Raw genomic sequence first — 21034 nt, 5'->3', positions numbered from 1 at the left:
CCATACTGTTGCTCATTATCTTGGTCCTCATCAGATATTTTCCTGGAAAGAGCATTTTGTTTTGTTCTTGACATTTTTAGATAACAATTGAAGCTTATGTTGTTTAATCCATGTACCGCAATTCCTAGCTTATCTTCAGTGGCGTGGGTGATTATACGTTCGTCGGCAAAAAGCATATTTATTTCTGAAATGTATTATTATTATTATTATTATTATTACTATTATTATTATTTTATTATACCTCAATAAGGAGGTAAGAAAATCACGTCACAAGGCTATTTTTGTCCGCTGTATTAGCGTTGCACTATATTCTTGCTATTGTTATCGTCGAAGTCTAAGACGTATTGGCTCCTGCTTCGAACATTTCAAGAAATTTTCAGGGGCGGTGATCACTCAGGTCAGTTTATGTTATGTCGTCCGACCTTATTTTAAATGTAGAACATCTGTACAAGAAGCAGTCATGAAGCCTAGTAACATTATAACATTCTACAATTGCAACTTTAAATGTGACTGTTTATCATAAACCGTAACGACAACTGTTAACAATTATCATATTTATATATTTATTTATTACTATGTTGTAGACTGCCATCTAAAATTTCAATATAGGTTACGTTCACTTTTAGTAATATTACTACTAACAGAAGTTAAATCTTTTTTATCAAAAATATGGTTCAAATGGCTCTGAGCACTGTGGGACTTAACTTCTGAGGTCATCAGTCCCCTAGAACTTAGAACTACTTAAACCTAACTAACCTAAGGACATCACACACATCCATGCCCGAGGCAGGATTTCGAACCTGCGACCGTAGCAGTCGCGCAGTTCCAGACTATAGCGCCTAGAACCGCTCGGCCACTTAGGCCAGCAATTTTTTTTTCATATCTATTGGACATTACATGTACTGTTACACCTGACTTAAAATTCAACTTACCTTCCTCAGAAATACTTCTACGATTAAATATCAAGCCACACTGCTACTATTGCACCACATCCAGAGTCCCTTCTTTCACTATTGAATACTATAGCTGCTATGACACTAGCCGAGACTAGCGTTTTCACTGCTGAAGCTCATCGTGAGCTCATAGGCATGTTTTATCTTCATTTGCACCTACATTCAGCCACCACCTTATTTCTTCTTCTAGTCGGGAATATCGACTTTTGGTAATCGTTTGGGTAAGCACGATATCTCCAATTTTACCTTCATAATATTGTCGTGAAATATATTACGCAGGAGGAAGCAATATGTTTGTTAAATGTTCTCTTGGAATTTTAACAGTAGCCCACGCAGTGATGAACATCGCCTTCCTTGTAGCATCTGCTGCTGGATTGGATGAGTATTTCTGTGAAGTCTTCGAAATTACTAAATGTAGCCGTGACGAAACACGCTGTTATTCCAGAATGAGATTTTCACTCTGCAGCGGAGTGTGCGCTGATATGAAACTTCCTGGCAGATTAAAACTGTGTGCCGGACCGAGGTTCGCAGGAGAGCTTCTGTTAAGTTTGGAAGGTAGTAGAGGAGGTACTGGCAGAAGTAAAGCTGTGAGGACGGGGCGTGAGTCGTGCTTGGGTAGCTCAGTGGTAGAGCACTTGCCTGCGAAAGGCAATGGTCCTGAGTTTGAGTCTCGGTCCGGCACACAGTTTCAATCTGCCAGGAAGTTTCATGCGGTTATTGTTTGGATCTTTTCAGTTTCCTCTATGAATCTGACCAGCTTACACAGGGGAGTTGTACTCGAGAATAGAGCGAACGCGATTTTTGTAATCTTCTCCTCAGTGAGTGGATTAAACATCCTGAGGGTCCTTCTGATGAACATCAGTCTGGCATCTACCTTTCCTGCAAACAGTGTCATATGTTGGTTCTAATTTAAATTGCTTCGTATGTATACTACCATGTAATTTATAGATGTGACTGTATGCAGTATTTGTCCGGCAAGCGTATAATCCGACAATAAAGAGTAATGATTTTATATATATAGACTGAAGCGGCGAGTGAAAATTTGTAACAAAGCTTGTAACCGAACCTTGGTCTCCTGGTTACTAGGCAAGTGCGTTAGCCACTAAGGCACCATGGCACAGCGGTTCACACAACTGCACAGATTAACGTGTGACACCTCCCTACTAGATCCAAATTCTCACTGCCGTCCCAGTCTACTCTAAATTCCTCCTTACACACGAGTAGGATTGCCGAGGCCCCCCATGTTCTGCAATTGCACCTCAGCATTGAACATAAAGGAGGGATCCAGGCTGAAACCGTCCGTCCCCGGTACCTGAGTGGTCAGCGCGACAGAATGTCAATCCTAAGGGCCCGGGTTCGATTCCCGGCTGGGTCAGAGATTTTCTGCGCTCAGGGACTGGGTGTTGTGTAGTCCTAATCATCATCATTCCATCGACATCGACGCGCAAGTCGCCGAGGTGGCGTCACATCGAAAGATCTGCACCCAGCGAACGGTCTACCCGACGCGAGGCCCTCGTCACACGGCTTTTACATTTATTTAGCCTGAAACGCAGGTGTAGATACCTCTGCAAATGAAATCATACTTGTATGAGACGCCCTCCTGGGTTTCAGACTGCGTTCAATGCTGAGGTGCTATTACAGAACATGGAGAGCCTCCGCAGTTCTGTTCGAGTGTAAGGGGGAATTTAAAGTACACTAGGGTGGCATGAAGACCTGAATCGACGAGGAAGGCATGCCATGGTAATCCGTGCTATGGTGTGAACACCTGTGTCACAGTGGCTTTGTGGCTAAAGCATCTGCCTTACAAGAAAGTGACCAGGTTTCGATATATATATATATATATATATATATATATATATATATATATATATATATATATATATATATATATATATATGAGACCAGTAAAGTGTGTCATAATAATAACGAGTAAACCACCTATTTATGCTTAATACGCTTCACTGGGTTATAATGAGGGTTAACTATGAATCCATGCAACATACGTTGATCCTCTCCTGATCTCCCTGCAGTTTGCTCCAGTTTTATAGCGATGAGGATAGTATGTATACAATAGCAGCATCAGTCTCATGTGGCTTCTGGCGTTATGGATTAGACGCTGTATCTGTATTATGAACAGTAACAATTCTTATCACTCCCTTGGAATATGCCCGAAGATACTCCATCTGATGAACACTTTCCGTTAACGACGTGGTGTGTTCGATTAACTAAAAAACTGTTCAATTCATTGACAAACCTGGACTGAAATTACATTCACTTTCCTCTGCTACTCGATTGTTTAAAACTTACCTCTTGTTTAAGTTTCTGCAGATTTTCAGGAGAATTTTTCGAGCAACATACGTGATTCCAGTTTAGCATCTATTTTTCTTCATAACGAAATATTTTATACTCTTAATATAGCAGTGAAATAAGTATGTGTATCTTCGAGATAGAAAAGAAGAGAAAACGTAGGTTAAAATTTATGCATATTTTGTTTCCGCTCATCACTTAACAGTCACTGAAATTTAATAGCTGAAATCGTTTTTACTGCACTAGTTTGTTACTTAGCGATTACAAATGACTAAATGAGGTAAAAGTCACAAAATAATAACCACATACTGCTAAATCAAAAGTAAGCGGACTCAAATCACAGAATGTTTTTGAAGACTGATGTATACACGCACGATATAAATATTAAGAAATACTGTGATTGTTCTCATGTAGATGAATGTAACTTGAATGTAATATTCCAGCGTCGAATCTAAGTTTTATCGAATATCGGTGCCGTTATTTATTTAATGTCTTATTGCCGTTTTATGTACATTAACTACTGTGTAGAACACCACGCATGTGACTTACTTTATTTCCTATACAGTGGAAAAATGCGATAGTGAAGGTAGGGGCAGTATAAATAATGTACATCGGGTGCTTAGTTTACTATTTACAGATTTAATTTGCAGGGAAAGTAAGTAAATGTTGTGCGTCGGTACTACAACGTTTTTACGTTACTGGAACTAGCTTCATTCTGTTCAGTTCACATGATTAAGTAGCGGGATGCTTATTCACACAGAATTTCTCACATAACAGTACAGTGATCAAAAGCGTATCACATAATGGTCAGAAACTAGAAAGCCAATAATCTTCGACAAGCCTCGATTTTAAAACTGCTTGGCAACTTGTTTATAGTAAAACTGAATGTATTTAATATACAGTCAGGCGCTTTGGGAGTGGTAATTAACTAGTAGTTACCGAAATGAAATTTCTTGCTGCTTAAGCCTGAAAGTAACTCTGGTTTCCGTATCCAAAATAGCTGATTCATTCCCTGACCAACGCACGTTGCAAACGAATTCGCGTTGTTAAGCAAAGGTAGAGTTGGGGAAATAGCCTTACTATAGGAAACGATTTTTAAGTGACTGTATTAGATAACAGAGTAAGGCGTCTGTGTTTCATACAAAAATCATTTACGTTTTACCACTGTACTATCTTGTACGAGCAGTTAACTGGTAGGTCGAAAGAATTTAAGGGATTTCCACTTCAGTCTTAACTATCGTAAACGGCGGTGCTTTCATTACGTTCTACTTCGTTTTGCTTTAAAAGGGTCGTTTAAGAGACAGGCTGCATTATTACACTTGCTGCGAGGGAACACGGATTCTCTCTAGACAAAACAAAAAATAAAATAAAATAAAATACGTAGAATCTTGTAGTTGACCTGACGGTAACCCTTCTGCAAACGATGCAGTTTCAAAATCCATTAACGGTTAACGTCAACTTAGTCAAATTATGAAACATTAAAATTGCTATAGGAACAGGAAAGTAGAAACTTGTTGGATGTTCAAGTTGATGTTTCATTGTGTAATATTTGCGTAATATTTCCTTATGGCTCTGTTTCCCAGAAATCACCAACGCTTTTCTGTTCTCTCATGCAAGTGTCATTTTATTTCTGTAAAACTACAGATATCGATAATGTCCGGACATTACTGTTTCAGGTCTAAGCTAATAGAAAAACTTCTTGTCTGTTGTCGTAGCTCTTCGTAGTATGTGCAGTGTAATACTTTACTTTCACGAGATGGATCTGTTTGGTACACTGATAACATGTTCCAGTAGAGTAACTAGGAAACCATCGTTTTCTTGCTCGAGGAACAATTAGTTTTGAGGAAATTAAGCTAAAAATGGAGAGCACAAATAAAGATTGAGGTAATATTTTACGCAATAACGAAAACATTTATGAGTCTGCTATACGTTTGCCAAAATAAGTTGATATAAGCAATATATGGAGTGTAGATTAACAAAACACGCCCAGGTAACAAAAAGTGAAGAAAACCAATCATATGCAGCAAAGGGTCGATCTACAAAGAGGCACATTTACACTTCATTTGAGAGACCAAGGTGCTTTCCAAGTAATACTGTTGCATATGTTTCTAGTATCAAAGAGTTTTCAGAAACGACGAGATACATGCAACGGTTCAGGTCTAAAAAGGAACATGTAAAAATTAATTTGAAATTACTGCGATAAAACTTTTTTTATAACTACTATGTCTTGTATTGGTTAAGAGCAACAAATAAAGCTGAATATAAATTACTAGAACTGAGAACAGTTAAATTCTGCTTTGTATGACAATGAGTATTGTTTCGTAATGATAAAAATCAAAGATAAGGAGGTGTTTGGAAAATTGTTGTAAGGACTTATGGGACCAAACCGCTGAGGTCATCGGTCCCTAAGCTTACTTAATCAAACTTAAACTAACTTACGCTAAGGACAACACATACCCGTGCCCGAGGAAGGACTCGAACCTCCGACGGCGGGAAACCGCACGGACCGTGACAAGGCGCCCCTGACCGGTCGGCTACCCCGCGCGACATAAGGAACTGTCATCCTCACAATCTTAATCTCATAAAACACTTTTCTTTCCAATTCGATGATAGAGTATGACTTGAGGTGGTATCTTTGCAATCAAGAAGTTAACTATCGTTTCAACTCCAAGCCATAAGAAATGTAAAGGCACACTTATACCGCCAATAGAAATTACGTATTTAGTGTGCAAATTCTAAACCCTGTTTTCTTTCTAAAAAACAGACTGCTTTTAGCCAAATGAATTATTTCAGCTGTTGCCTAAAGTACGCATTGTGAAACGATGGCCTATTTAATCTTACGTTATTTCTTACCTTCTATAGTTGCGTCACTTGCTTAACGTAGGAGTCCTAAGCGAGTTGCTTAGCGAGCATTCATGTGGTCTTTTTCTCCGTACCTGTGGATACTGCATTGCATATATGTACTAGTGGTGTATTCACATTGTTTCTAGGAACTTCTCTAAACCATCTTGGAGAGGAGCGGATTTTTTGCGTTCTGTGGCTTTTAGGCAACTTTCCACTCAGAGTCCGCTTGGTCGGTTCGTTGGGTCTATATGGCGAGGTCACCAGCCCTCTTGCATGAAATAAATGTAGATGATGGTGGTTGAAATCTATTAAAACAATAATATATTCAAACATCGAGCTGTGTCAACAGTTATGAATTCTGAACTACCACACTGGTATAGTGAAAATCATAAAAGGCAATCCATAAAATACAGATAAAACTAAGCAGAATAACTGCAGTTTATGACATTTATAAAATACGAGTAGAGATATTCATAGGGTGCCATATTACTGTGGCTGCTCGACAACTTAGAAACGATGTGTGACCCAGCCACTCTCCAACATATTACTTTGAGAAGGAACTCTGGCAACACTAAACCTTAAAATATTTGCCACACTCGTTTCGTCGTTTGAAATAGCGAGCAGATCCATTATAAACCTAGGTCTACTCTCAGGTCGTCATAGAAAACAGTTAAAATTTGTGTCGACATCCGTGTTCCACATCTTTGACACACTGGTAAGTCCTCCCGCGGTAAGAGATAGTCATGTGCAAATGTACCACTCTTAGTCTTGTAAATGTTACATCCTCGGCTCGCCGTGGTCAGGAGGAGGTAAGCCACAGTCGCAATAAAGTAGTGTTTGTCAAAATTTCTTAGCTTAAGAGCCAATACTGGCGCTGTAGTGCGACATCTCGGGACGCACTCAAGCGTGGGGAGGGGGTTGGGGAGAACAGTGGCCACTCGAAAAGAAATTCAATTTTCACTGAATCATTGTTGTTGATAGAGGCTTACCACTTAAACATTTTGAATCTTTGTGTTATAAAGTATCACACCAGTTATTTTGAAGTCAAAAAGCAAAATCATATATAGAAACTAAGGGCATTTTTCTGAAGGCTTACCGATGGATCAATTTTTCGTACCTAAGCGGGTTCTTTGGTCCCATGCCATCGCAACAGGTCTCATATTTGTGTTTCTGATTTCCGAGCTCGTTTTCTAAGCATCTTCGCACCATAGTGTCTGAAGAAAGGAAGAAAGATTGGGTTTAACATCCTGTCCACATCGAGGTCATTAGAGATGGAGCGCAAGCTCGAATTTTGTCAAAGATGGGGACGGAAATCGGCGCTTCCAAAGCAACCATCCCGGAATTTGCCTGGAGCCATCTGGGGAAATGACGGAAAACCTAAACCTGGATGGCCGGAAGCAGGTTTGAACCGTCGTCCTCTAGAATAGGAGTCCATTGTGGTAACCACTGCCTCACATCGCTTGTTCCTAGTATCTGAGACAATACTAGGTGGCTCCAGCAAACCGATTTCAATCGGACTTCTACATTAGGCCAAATAAGGAAGAACAGAGATGATTTTAAATAATATAATTAATTCAAATTTGAATTTGTCACAAAGGGATAGAAGATAGTTTTGTAAGTAAGAGGGTTTGAAAGTCAGTTTTATATGTTGTGTTATGCGTGTTTTTTGGAAGTAACTTACTCTTATTGGAGTTACTTTCTAAATGGATTTAAAACAGTCTTGATCGCATTAAAATATTTACTTTCCTGACGAGCAGTGTGGCCACTTTTCCGAACGCACACCATATTGGCAACAGTGACGCGCAGAAGAAACAATAAGACTGAAATAAAGGACAAGGACCTACATTTGTAGACCAAAAGCCACGAAAAGCCACTGTTTAGACACAGATATCGTAAACTTACTACTCCTTATACAAGTGACTTAAAGAGAATAATATCAATGATTTATATCAAGCGGCCGATAAACAAAAACGTTTGGATTGGATTGGATTGTTTGGAAGAAGAGACCAAACAGCGATGTCATCAGTCTCATCAAATTAGGGAAGGACTGGGAAGGAAGTCGGCCGTGCCCTTTCAAAGGAATCATCCCAGCATTTGCCTGGAGCGATTTAGGGAAATCACGGAAAACCTAAATCTGGATGACCGGACGTGAGATTGAACCGTCATCCTCCCGAATGCGAGTCGAGTGTGCTAACAAAAACGTTTTTTTTCTAAGAAATAACTGAAGAAACCTCCTCTATCACTCTCACTGACAACGCTGGCAGTGTATATCAGAACTAGTGTAACCAGTTCTCGGCAGGCAGCAACACTGTTCAGGGGAAAAAAAAAGAAAAAAAAGTGCAACGGCCACTTTACCTGTTCTTGGCACGTTACCTCACCTTCCCAGACCGATCTTACTATTCAGTGATAAGTTACAGTACATATATTAGAGCGTTGTTTTAATTAATAACAGTAATTCCAATATGAGACACGACCACAAATATTTACAAAATATTTTTGATATTCTACTTTTACTCGTTGCACTTTATAACAACAGCCTTCACTTAATGTCATATTACTTGCGCCATACATGTACCACATTTGAAGATGGCCTTCTTTATACTGCACAGACGCGAATACATGTTACTTCCGTTTAAGCATTTATACAATAGTAGATGATCGATGCCAGTTGCCCACGCTGAGTAACTGGCAGCACTGGAAGGAAAACAGTAAAATATTACCCCTCTCGCTACTGTTAACACCGCAGTGGTCGCGCTACACACGACTCTGCCCCTGCCGTAAGTGGAAACCTTTACCTAGCTGACGACCGAATTCCCCAAAGTCAAATTAAATTAAGCACATCTTATAATATTTCTGTGTCTCTAAGTATCTTTGCATGTTACTAAGCAACAAAAATATTCCTTTAAGAAGCTCCTAACATCACTTGAGGTTCTGGGATCCCACTGTTAGTTGCTAGAAACACATTATTATAAAATACGGCTGAGAAATGCGGCCAACACTTGATTCGACTTACATACATCCCTTGAGCCGCAATTTGACGACCACTGCACTAGGGGTTTCATTGACCACAGCTTTTTGCTCCTGACTTCCAGCCACTGAGACACTACCAACGCACGGCCTTTCGGGTCACGTTTGTATGTAGAGTCCGAAAGCGTGCTTGTAACTTGTGTGAAATGATTTGTTATGTAGAATGTATACTTTTCCTAACCAAGCGTAGGTTTGTCTCAGAATAACAAATCAATCGTTGAGAATTTCGGTGGTTTTACCAGTGAAACTTCCTGGCAGATTAAAACTGTGTGCCCGACCGAGACTCGAACTCGGGACCTTTGCCTTTCGCGGGCAAGTGCTCTACCAACTGAGCTACCGAAGCACGACTCACGCCAGGTACTCACAGCTTTACTTCTGCCAGTACCTCGTCTCCTACCTTCCAAACTTTACAGAAGCTCTCCTGCGAACCTTGCAGAACTAGCACTCCTGAAAGAAAGGATATTGCGGAGACATGGCTTAGCCACAGCCTGGGGGATGTTTCCAGAATGAGACTTTCACTCTGCAGCGGAGTGTGCGCTGATATGAAACTTCCTGGCAGATTAAAACCGGGCGTGAGTCGTGCTTCGGTAGCTCAGTTGGTAGAGCACTTGCCCGCGAAAGGCAAAGGTCCCGAGTTCGAGGCTCGGTCGGGCACACAGTTTTAATCTGCCAGGAAGTTTCATATCAGCGCACACTCCACTGCAGAGTGAAAGTCTCATTATGGTTTTACCAGTGTTTGGGTGACTGCGAGCTCATTCAAATCCACGAGTCCTGGTGGTGTTAAGATTTTGTTGTCAACGTTTGTCTTTACTGTTCGTTATTGTTCTCAATGAGTCAAAATTTGTTTTCCAAAATTACACTGTCTACGAGCCCTAGAGGAACTACTGAATGTATTGAATTGCGTAAAATCTGTCGATATCAGCTAAATCACTTCTTAACAACCCTGTTGGTCATTCATTCGCGAAGCTTATCCCTGTTCAAGCATTTTAAATGGCTGTATGCTTTGGGTTTCCATTTAATTATAAGATCTGAAATTGACTATAGGGCATTATAATGCGTCTTACTGCGTGACAGAACTGAAGTCTTCATTACACATCCCAGTTCAAAAGGCATGCATGGCACTACTCTTTATTTCAACTGGGAGTCGATGGTACTAATAAAACCGTTTTTGCAGGTGAGTCGAGTAGTGAGAACAGATTCAAATGGGAACGGAAAGGTGGTTGAGCAACCAGGTTTCGTTCCCGTAAAGCGCCACGTTCGTGAAGATGCATTCACTTTTGCGGCGCTCAATAACTTGTTCATGATAGTATGTAGATGAATTCTCTCATATTTATAGAAATACATATTGTCAGAGTTGTGCTTCTGTAATCGTTTGAATTTGTCACATAGCAGTAACTTTGGTTTCTTTTGGCATTAACAATTTTACGGTTTTGGATTAGATGTTAAATAGCCTTATGAAGAATTACACCACAACAGTCATATTTCATATATTCCGTTTCCGGAACACTCATTTTGAGAAAATTGTAACTTTAAATTCATTTCAGTTTTACACGTGAGCTTCATAATGGTTACAAGTAACGAATAACCAGTTGGTATCTTCCAGTGATGACTGATCTATGGGACGGAACGGGCTTTATTCTCCTTAATTTTCTGAATAGTAACGAATGGTTCACACAGCGGCAGCACAGAATCTTTGAGAAACCGTTAGGAGAAGAGACTGCACAAGAATACATTCGAAGACAAAAATAAAGAAAAAACAAGAAGGAATTATGCAAATGGGACGGAAATCGGTAGATATGATGTGCACGCCCAGAGAAACAAGTGAGTACAACTTCAGAAAAATTGTAGGATTTGCTCAAGAGACGGAGCTTTATCAACTAAGCAAGTCAGTAACGCTTTGGATACCTTTGACCCTTATTCAAACAATCAACTGATTGAGTTGACAGAGTTGTGGAATGTCCTCCTCAGGGACGTCGTGCCGAATTCCGTCCAATTGGCACATTGGATCGTAAAACTCCCGGACCGATTGGAGTGGCCTGAGCGTGATGTTCCAGACATTCTCAGTTGGGGAGAGATCCGGTGACATGGCTGGTCAAGGTAGGGTTTGGAAAGAAGGAAGACAAGTACCAGAAACTGTCGCTGTGTGCAAGCGGATATTATTTTGCTGAAATCTAATCCCAGGACGGCTAGCCATGAAGGCGACAAAACAGAGCGTAGAATATCGCCGACGAATAGGTGTGCTGTAAGGGTGCCGAGGATGACAACCACAGTCGTGCCGCTATGAAAAGAAATGGCATCTCAGACCGCTACTTCTCGTTGTCTGGCCATATGGTGAGAGACAGTCTAGTGTCCCACCATCATCCGTGATTTCCCTAAATCACTCAAGGCAAATGCCGGGAAGGTTTCTTTGAAAGGGCACAGCTGACTTCCTTCCCCGTCCTTCCCTAAACCGATGAGACCGATGACCTCGCTGTCTGGTCTCCTCACCCACAACAACCCAACCAACCACCATCATCCGGGAGTCTCCAGAAACGTCTTCACTGGTCATCGGGGCTCAGTTCGTAGCAGGACTTATCACTGAAGACAATTCTGCTCCAGTCAACTGCATTCCAGGCCAAATACGTGATTGGGGATGCCCCAGACATCGGTGTGATTCCAACGCGACTGTTCCCCCTCATACAGCCCGACATCCAGGAATGGTGGTCTGGGTGCCATTTCATTTGACAGCAGGACCACTTTGGTTGTCATATGCCGCACCATTAATAAACAGCGGTACTTCGACTACATTCTATTTCCCGTTTTATTGCTCTTCATGGCAAGTCATCCTGGGATTATATTTCAGCAAGATAATGTCCACCAGAACGCAATGAGACTCTTTCCGAACCCTCTCTTAGCCAGCAAGGTCGCCAGATCTCTCTCCAAATAAGAACGTTTTGAATATCATTGGCAGGTCCCTCCAACCAACTCCGGATTTTTGACGATTTAATGCACCAGTTGGACAGAATTTGGCACCACATTCCTCAGGAGAACATCCCGCAACCTGTCAATCAATGGCAAGCAGAAAACCTGCTGCACAGGATCTAGATGTGAACCGACACGTTATTGACTTAGTTTGTTTGTAACGCTCGGTCTCCTGAGTAAATCACCCAACTTTCCTGAAATTGTAATCAATTTTTTTATCTGGATATGTGCATCACACTATCGATTACTGTTCCATTAGCATAACTGCATCGTGGAGCCTTTTTTATTTTTTTAGATTGTATTTCTGGGCAGTCTCTTCACTTTGTGAAGGGTAGGTTTACCGTACTCCTCTGGCCACCAAACATTCCGCATTTGAACCCAATCGACAATCTATCTCTGGGACCAGGTCGATCGGGCTGTACGCACCGTGGATCCTCAACCTAGGAACCGAAGTCTGCAGTCCACGGCACTGGCTCATCACCCCGTTCAATACCTTCCAGTGCCTCACTGACTCTCTTCGACCACATCTCGCAACGTTCCGATGACTATGCAAGCCTCAACAGGTGGTGACATTAACGTGCCTGGACAGTGTAAACGTAGCAGTGCAGCCAGCACACGCTCCTAATTTTCAGACAAAATCTAGTTTTGTTGCTAAGAAATTAATGGTTTTGCGCTTAGGTAAAGTTCAGGACCGTTTCAGAAAATACAAAAACGTGTATTCAACGGTTGAGTCTTGACGACGACCACTTACTCTAAGATTTATATCTTTGTAGCCCCTTAATTTTCGCACTTGCAAATGGTAACTTTTCGCCTCATAAATTTAGTCAGAAGTCTTTTCATTAGAGCTTGCTGGGAAAATGGCTGTAATCAGTTACATGTAAATCACATTTTTTTTGTTTGCGCAGCTAAGATAAATCAAAGAAGACAGCACGTAATTTTCACAGATAGTCCTTGTAACGACCAGAGAAAGTTCCAGGACTCAGAAATAGTCTCAATGATCTGTATTGACTCACATTGCACTGTCCATTAGAAATAACATGTAACAAGTGTTTGCAACCTCTGTTACCGCTGCCTATAAACTTTTTGCAGTTTTTACAAGAGTTAATCACATAGTATTTGCAAATTTACGTCGAGTTACGTAATAGTGTATTCGTGGAATACCTTGTAATTGGAATATTAATTCTAATACAGTGTAACCCAGCGGCGGAAAACTTTATCAAGTGACTTAGTAGCAACCAGTGTCCGGAGAGACTGAAGGACGAGCTATTACGGTGAAAGAACTCGTTTAGTATTGCGTCTTGAAGATCCTTGTTATTATTTTATGAATCCGTTTGCAGTAATACACTTTTTAATAAGGGACGTAGAATTGAAACTTTTGTAGCATCGGCAAGAGAAGTTGAAAACGCAAAGTGAGGAAGGGACACGGTCACTCCGTGTGCAGCTGCTACGGCACTGTCTGATCGCCTTCTGTGCGCCTCTTCTGGCTCTGCCTCAAAAGGAAGCTTTTAGTTGAGAAGTGGGCCGCGTGCTTTTCTGTCGAAATACGGGCTTTGTTCGTGTGTCTGCGCTAAGGGATAAAGGGAGGGAAGACAGCGAGCGGGCAACCTGCAGATAGCTGAAGTGCGCGTCTGCTGAGGAAAGCGTCCCACTGCCTATAGAACCGTCGAAAGCAGTACTGCCAGGGAGTACTTTCACAGAGTCCTTTTACAATCAGACGTTTCTTCTAAATTCTAGCGGTTTCTATCAAAGTCAGCTGACACTGCTGACAATAACAGTCCTGTGAACAAATAATTTTCACCCTGCAAACTTACAAATGTAATCTATTGTTCGATACAATCGTAATAACTTGAAACACTCAGGTTCGACCGCCATCAGCTGTCCTCAAACCTTAAAACACATGTCCTGGTTTAGTCTCATCTCTGCGGAAAACACACCGACAGTGGTGAGGATTGCCAATGCCGCCGAAACCCACCATTTCCTTTGAAACTGTAAATCTATCTCGGCAGTGGGTGTGTATTTGTCTTCCCATGAAAAGTGAGTGACCTGTGGCTAGTTGTCAATCACAATGGAAACTGCCACGTGGATATCAATTACAAAGGCACCAATGCTGTCGCAAGGCAGTACCCGTCACGATATGGAAATCACAGATGGAAATCCGGTCCGTCTGAAGATGACCCTGGAAAGTTTGGAAAACAAGTTAATGGAATAAACTAATTTTTAAAACGTGCGTGGTTGCAGTTTTCGGTAATTGTATTGAAATCAATGTGACTGTGCCGGATACATAATTATTTTGAAGACAATCGATTACCGTGCGTCTCCAGTTGAAAAATTTATAGTTGCTGCATTCGGACAGCACACTTTGTAGAGGTTAGGCTGGCACCTATTGTACGGATAACTAAAGGTATGTATGAATTTAGAGTACCGTAGCGACAGGATTTGGTCAAATGTTCTCTCTTCAGAAGTTACATCGGATGATGTGCACCTGAATTCCATTGATTCAACTATTTATATGTTGTGCCACATGTTAAATGTTGTTATTCAAAGGTCTCCTTTAGTTTTGATTCGAACATCTTTCTTGTTATTATTATCGCAGAAAATGTTTGTTTCTCGCCACCATCATTACCTTTATCATCATCATTATCATCAAAATCTTCCAATAAATAACAATCACTGCTAACAAACGGCTCCTCTAAGTTTTCAGTGCCATAAGGGTACTATGGATAGCGTAACGAACTCAATACCACAGCGACGGTAGACATCCACCATAGTATAACACTTTTGTATTCCTACTAGCTTCGCAGGTATGAGAAGTCTCAAATTATGTAAGACGAAATGAAGTCATTATATTCAGATCGTTAAGATAGACGCAAATTTAATTGTAATGGAGGAACGACATTTAATATTAGGACAAGCAAGAGAAGAGGAAACAGTAGGAGAAATCGTCTCGGCGAAGGAAATCAATGGAGAAAAAGCCTGGTAGTGTCTTACACATATCCCAATGTAATCCTTACAAACATCTCACATACGAATTATGAAAGAAGTTTGTACACGTGGAGGAAACCAGCAGAAGCTTGTAACAGTGTTGACTAAAAAATCGTATTCGGAATTCGGAAGGTATCCGGGATAAAATAAATGGAGCGAATGGGTCTATAGCTCTTCCGTAAAGCATACCGCAGTTTTAAAAGCCGAAAGGCACGAAAGGTAAGTGGTAGTCAAGTAGGAAGTGAGGCAACCTTGTAGCCCATTCCCGTGTTTATTTTGGAGAACAAATTATGGTTCAGGGTGAAGAAATAAGAACTTGGATGTTCGCCGTGGGCACGGAAATTATGTCAGAGTCGGCAGAATATCTGGGAAATGAGAGTGTCATGAGAAGAGATTCTAAACTGAATATTAACAAAGCTGAAACAAGTGTAACGAAATGTAGTCGAATTAAATAAGGTGATGATGACGGAATAAGATTAGGAAAAGATAAATTAAAAGCAGTATATGAGTTGGGCAGCAACATAATGACGACGGCCGAGTAGAGTGTGTATAAAATTCAGACCGTCAGTAGCAAGAAATGTGTTTGTAGGAAAGAGATATTTGTTAACAGCTATTACCAAAATTTATAAGATGGATAATCTTTTATAAAAAAGATATTTATCTGATGCGTGTCACAATGGCCCTCATGTCGCGTCCTTTACACGTTTCTGACAAATTGTAGGATCTGTAGCGATCTTAACCCATTTCTCGGCAATATAATTCCTTCTAGGAGCGCAAGTCCAGAAAGATTTACAGGAGAGCTTCCTTGCAGTTTTGAAAGTAAGAGAAGGAGGTTGGCAAAATTGAACCTGTTCTGGCGGCTCAGGAGACGTGCCGGCATTCTTCTATAGGTAAGAGCATTGGCTGTGTATGGCGAGTTTCCGGCACGTAGAACATGATCACGGATGGTTAGATGTCTTACTAAAGGACCGCGGAATAACTGCTTGAAGCCGACCTCAAGGAACATCACTTTCGGTCCCGGAGAGATATGGGAACACATGAGGCAATAATGACCATGCTACTTATCATAGAAGATAGGTTGGCGACAGGCAAATTTACGTTTGTAGCCGTTGGAGATTTAGAGAAAACGTTTTACAATATTTATTGGATTGTCTGAAATTTTTATGGTAGTAAGGATAAAATACAGGAAGCCAAAGGTTATTCACAATTAATAAAGGAGATAAGCTGTGAGCATTGGTGTAGAGGTAGCATCTTTGATTCATAATAAAAACATCGTCGGTCCCGCGTTCGATACCCACCACCGCTTAAATTTTGATTAGTATTCAGCACTGGCGGCCGAAGACATCGGACATTAAGAAGTCACACTCATTCTGCCAACGGTCTTGTCAGGTATGGGGCACTGTCTTGCCCTTGGGGTGGGAAACTTCCCCTAACGGCAGAAGACTCAGCAGTGATCAACGGCATGAGGATGCAGAAGGCAATGGAAACCACGGCATTAATGATATATAACGTGAATCCACAGGACATGTGGTCTGTAATTGAAAATAGTGTCATGATGATGTCTCCATTGGCAAAAGATTCCGGATTAGTCCCCCATTCGGATCTCCGGGAGGGTATTGTCAAGGAGGGGGTTACCACGAGAAAAAGATTGAATAACCAACGAAAGGATGACGTTCTAATAGTCGGCGTATCTCAGAAGTTTCAAAGTGATGGGGTAGCTAGAAATCTGAAAAGGGAACTGCAAAGGATCAATCTTGATGCAGTAGAGGTCAGATAGTGAAACTGAAAGAAAACAAGGATTCCTTGCAGATGAGTATAGGGTAATATCAACAGCAGCAGAAAATGGTATAATGGGAGAAGGATTAATTATGAATAGGATGATAGGTCAGAGAGTGTGTTACTGTCAACAGTTCTGTGGTGGTTTATTCTTATCAGAATATAAAGTAAACCAACAGCGACAACAATAGTTCGGATATACATGCCGACGTCGCAAGCTGAAGACGAAGAGATAGAGAAAGTATATGACGATATTGAAAGGGCAATACAATACACGAAAGGAGTTGAAAATAGTCATGGGGGACTGGAAAACAGTTGTAGGGGAAGGGGTAGAAGAAAAGGATACAGAAGAACATGGGCTTGGGACAAAGAATAGGAGAAGACAAAGGCTAATTGACTGCTGTAATAAATTTCAGCTAGTAATAGCGAATACTCTATTCAAGAATCACCGGAGGAGGAGGTATACTTGGAAAAGGCCGGGTGAGATAGAAAGATTTCAATTAGATTATATCATGGTCAGACAGAGATTCCGAATTCAGATATTCGAATGTAACGTGTACCTAGGAGCAGATATAGATTCAGATCACAATGTAGTAGTGTGAAGAGTAGGCTGAAACTTAAGAGATGAGTCAGGCAGAATCGATGTCCAGAGAAGTGAGATACGGAAGTACTAATGAAAGACCAGATACGCTTGAAATTCTCTAAGGCTATAGACACAGCAATAAAGAATAGTCCACTAGGCAGAACAGTTAAAGAGGAATGGACGTCTCTAAAAAGGGAAATCACAGAAGCTGGAAGGGAAAACATTGGTACAAATAAGGTAAATGCGAAGAACCACGGGTAATAGAAGATATATTTCAGCTGATCGATGAAAGACGAAAGTACTAACATGTTCAGGCAAATTCAGGAATACAGAGAGAAGTCGTTGAGGAATGAAATAAATATGAAGTGCAGGGAAGGTAAGAAAAAAGGCTGTATGAAAAATGAAGAAATCGAAAAAGAAATAACAGTCAGAAGACATCTTGGGTTGTCGGGTGTTCTGCCGGATATCAGCGTCGTACTTGCACGATATTTCGGTCACGCAGCTCGTGACCTTCATCAGGTGCGACCATTCTCAGGTTGCACCTGATGAAGGTCACGAGCTACGTGACCGAAATATCGTGCAAGTACGACGCTGATATCCGGCAGAACACCCGACAACCCAAGATGTCATTAGATCGCCGGGAAAGCCTGAAGGGTTACAACAGTCAGAAGGTCTGAGTCAGCGTATAGGAAAGTCAAAACAACGTTCAGTAAAGAAAGGGTGGTAACATTAAGAGTGCAACCGGAATTCCATTGCTAAATGCAGTGGAGAGGGCGGATAGGTGGAAATAGTTCATTCAAGGCCTCTATGAGGGTGAAGATTTGTCTGATGTGATAGAAGAAGGAAAAGGAGTCGATTTAGAAGAGATAGGGGATCCAGTATTAGAATCAGAATTTAAGAGAGCTTTGGTGGACTTAAGATCAAATAACGGAGAAGGGATCGATAACATTCCATTAGAATTTATAAAATCGTTAGGGAAAGTGGCAACAAATAGCCTATTCACGTTGGTGGGTAGAATGTATGAGTCTGGCAGTATACCGTCTGACTTTCGGAAAAATATCATCCACACAATTCCGAAGAACGCATGAGCTGACAAGTGCGAGAATTAACGCACAATCAGCTTAACAGATCATGCATCCAAGCTACCGGCAAGAATAATACACACAAGAAATGAAAAGAAAATTGAGGATGTTAGATGACGATCAGTTTGGCTTTAGGAAAGGTAAAGGCACCAGAGAGACAATTCTAACGTTGGGGTTGGTAATGGAAGCAAGGATAACAAAATGTAAAGACAGGTTTATAAGATTTCTCGACCTAGAAAATGCGTTCGACAATGTAAAATGGTGCAAGATGTTCGAAATTCTGTGAGAAATAGGCTTCAGCTATAGGAAGAGACGGGTAATATACAAAATGTACAAAAACCTAGAGGGAATAGTAAGAGCGGACCACCAAGAACGAACCGCTTGCATGGAAAACGGTGTAAGACAGGGATGTAGTCTTTCATGCCTACTGTTCAATCTATACATCAAAGAAGCATTGATGGAAATAAAATTCAAGGAGAAGGGACATCACTGATGCGATTCACTGATGACACTGCTATCCCGTGTGAATGTGAAGAAGAATTACATGATCTGCTGAATGACATGGATAGTCTAATGAGTACAGAATATCGATTGACAGTAAATCGAAGAAAGAAAAAGTAATGACAAGTAGCAGAAATGAGAACAACGAGTAACTTAACGTCAGGACTGATGGTCACGAAGTAGATGGAGTTAAGGAATTCTTCTACCTAGACTTATCTTAGAAGAAAGATTAAGAAAAGGCAAACCTACGTTTCTAGCATTTGTACACTTAGAGAAAGGTTTTGACAACGTTAACTGGAATACTCTCTTTCAAATTCTGAAGGTGGCAGGGGTAAAATACAGGGAGCGAAGGGCTATTTACAATTTGTACAGAAACCAGATGGCAGTTATAAGAGTCGAGGGGCATGAAAGGGAAGCAGTGGTTGGGAAGGGAGTGAGACAGGGTTGTAGCCTCTCCCCGATGTTATTCAATCTGCATATTGAGCAAGCGGTAAAGGAAACAAAAGAAAAATTTGGAGTAGGTATTAAAATTCATGGAGAAGAAGTAAAAACTTTGAGGTTCGCCGATGACATTGTAATTCTGTCAGACACAGCAAAGGACTTGGAAGAGCAGTTGAACGGAATGGACAGTGTCTTGAAAGGAGGATATAAGATGAACATCAACAAAAGCAAAACGAGGATAATGGAATGCAGTAAAATTAAATCGGGTGATGCTGAGGGGATTAGATTAGGAAATGAGACACTTAAAGTAGTAAAGGAGTTTTGCTATTTAGGGAGTAAAATAACTGATGATGGTCGAAGTAGAGAGGATATAAAATGTAGACTGGCAATGGCAAGGAAATCGTTTCTGAAGAAGAGAAATTTGTTAACATCGAGTATAGATTTAAGTGTCAGGAAGTCGTTTCTGAAAGTATTTGTATGGAGTGTAGCCATGTATGGAAGTGAAACATGGACGATAACCAGTTTGGACAAGAAGAGAATAGAAGCTTTCGAAATGTGGTGCTACAGAAGAATGCCGAAGATAAGGTGGGTAGATCACTTAACTAATGAGGAGGTATTGAATAGGATTGGGGAGAAGAGAAGTTTGATCGGTTGCTAGGACATGTTTTGAGGCATCGTGGAGGGTAAAAATCGTAGAGGGAGACCAAGAGATGAATACACTAAGCAGATTCAGAAGTATGTAGGTTGCAGTAGGTACTGGGAGATGAAGAAGCTTGCACAGGATAGAGTAGCATGGAGAGCTGCATCAAACCAGTCTCAGGACTGAAGACCACAACAACAACAACAACAACAACAACAGACAGCTTAGTAACCAATGACGGACGGAACAAGGAGGACATCAAAAGCATACTAGCAAGGGCAAAAAGGGCATCCCTGGTCAAGAGAAGTCTACTGGTATCAAACACAAGAATTAATTTGATATGCGTTACGAGTGCAGCATTGCATGGTAGTGAAAAATGGACTGTGGGATGGCCGGAACAGAAGAGAATCGAATGATATGTGGTGCAACAGACAAAGGTTGAAAATTAGATGGACTGGTAAGGTAAGTAACGAGGAGGTGCCACGCAGAACCGGAGAGGAAAGGAATATGTGGAAAACACTAACAAGGAAAAGTGACAGGATGATCGGCCATCTGTTAAGACATCAGCGAGTGACTGACTTCCATAGTACTAGAGGGAGCTGTAAAGGGTAAAAACTGTAGAGGAAGACAGAGTTTGGAATAAATCAAGCAGATAATTTAGTACGAAGATTGCAAGTGCTACTCCGAGGTTAAAAGATTAACACAAGAGAGAAATTCGTGGCAAGCCGCATAAAACCAGTCAGAAGACTTACGACTCAAAACAAAAAAAAGAGGAATAAGACTGCAGTTATCAGTGAACGGGAAGCGGTAGTTGAGAATGAGAAGAGAATGTGCCAACGGTGCAGCTCATCCACTGTTCAATCTGTACATTCAACAGGCTGTAAAGGAAACCATGGAGCAATTTGAAATGGAAATGAATGTTCGGGGAGAAGAATTA

General features: G+C 41.0%; 1 protein-coding gene across 1 annotated transcript in view; it reads right to left on the bottom strand.

Annotated features, from left to right (window-relative positions):
- Nucleotides 1–21034, bottom strand: part of LOC126482162 (nephrin-like) — a 180578-nt gene that overhangs the window by 56262 nt on the left and 103282 nt on the right. The gene's annotated exons all lie outside the window — the stretch shown is intronic.

This window comes from Schistocerca serialis, chromosome 5, assembly GCF_023864345.2.
Source record: "Schistocerca serialis cubense isolate TAMUIC-IGC-003099 chromosome 5, iqSchSeri2.2, whole genome shotgun sequence".
Classification (NCBI taxonomy): domain Eukaryota; kingdom Metazoa; phylum Arthropoda; class Insecta; order Orthoptera; family Acrididae; genus Schistocerca; species Schistocerca serialis.
Note: the sequence above shows the minus strand (reverse complement) of the source record. Positions and strands in the feature narration are given on the sequence as shown.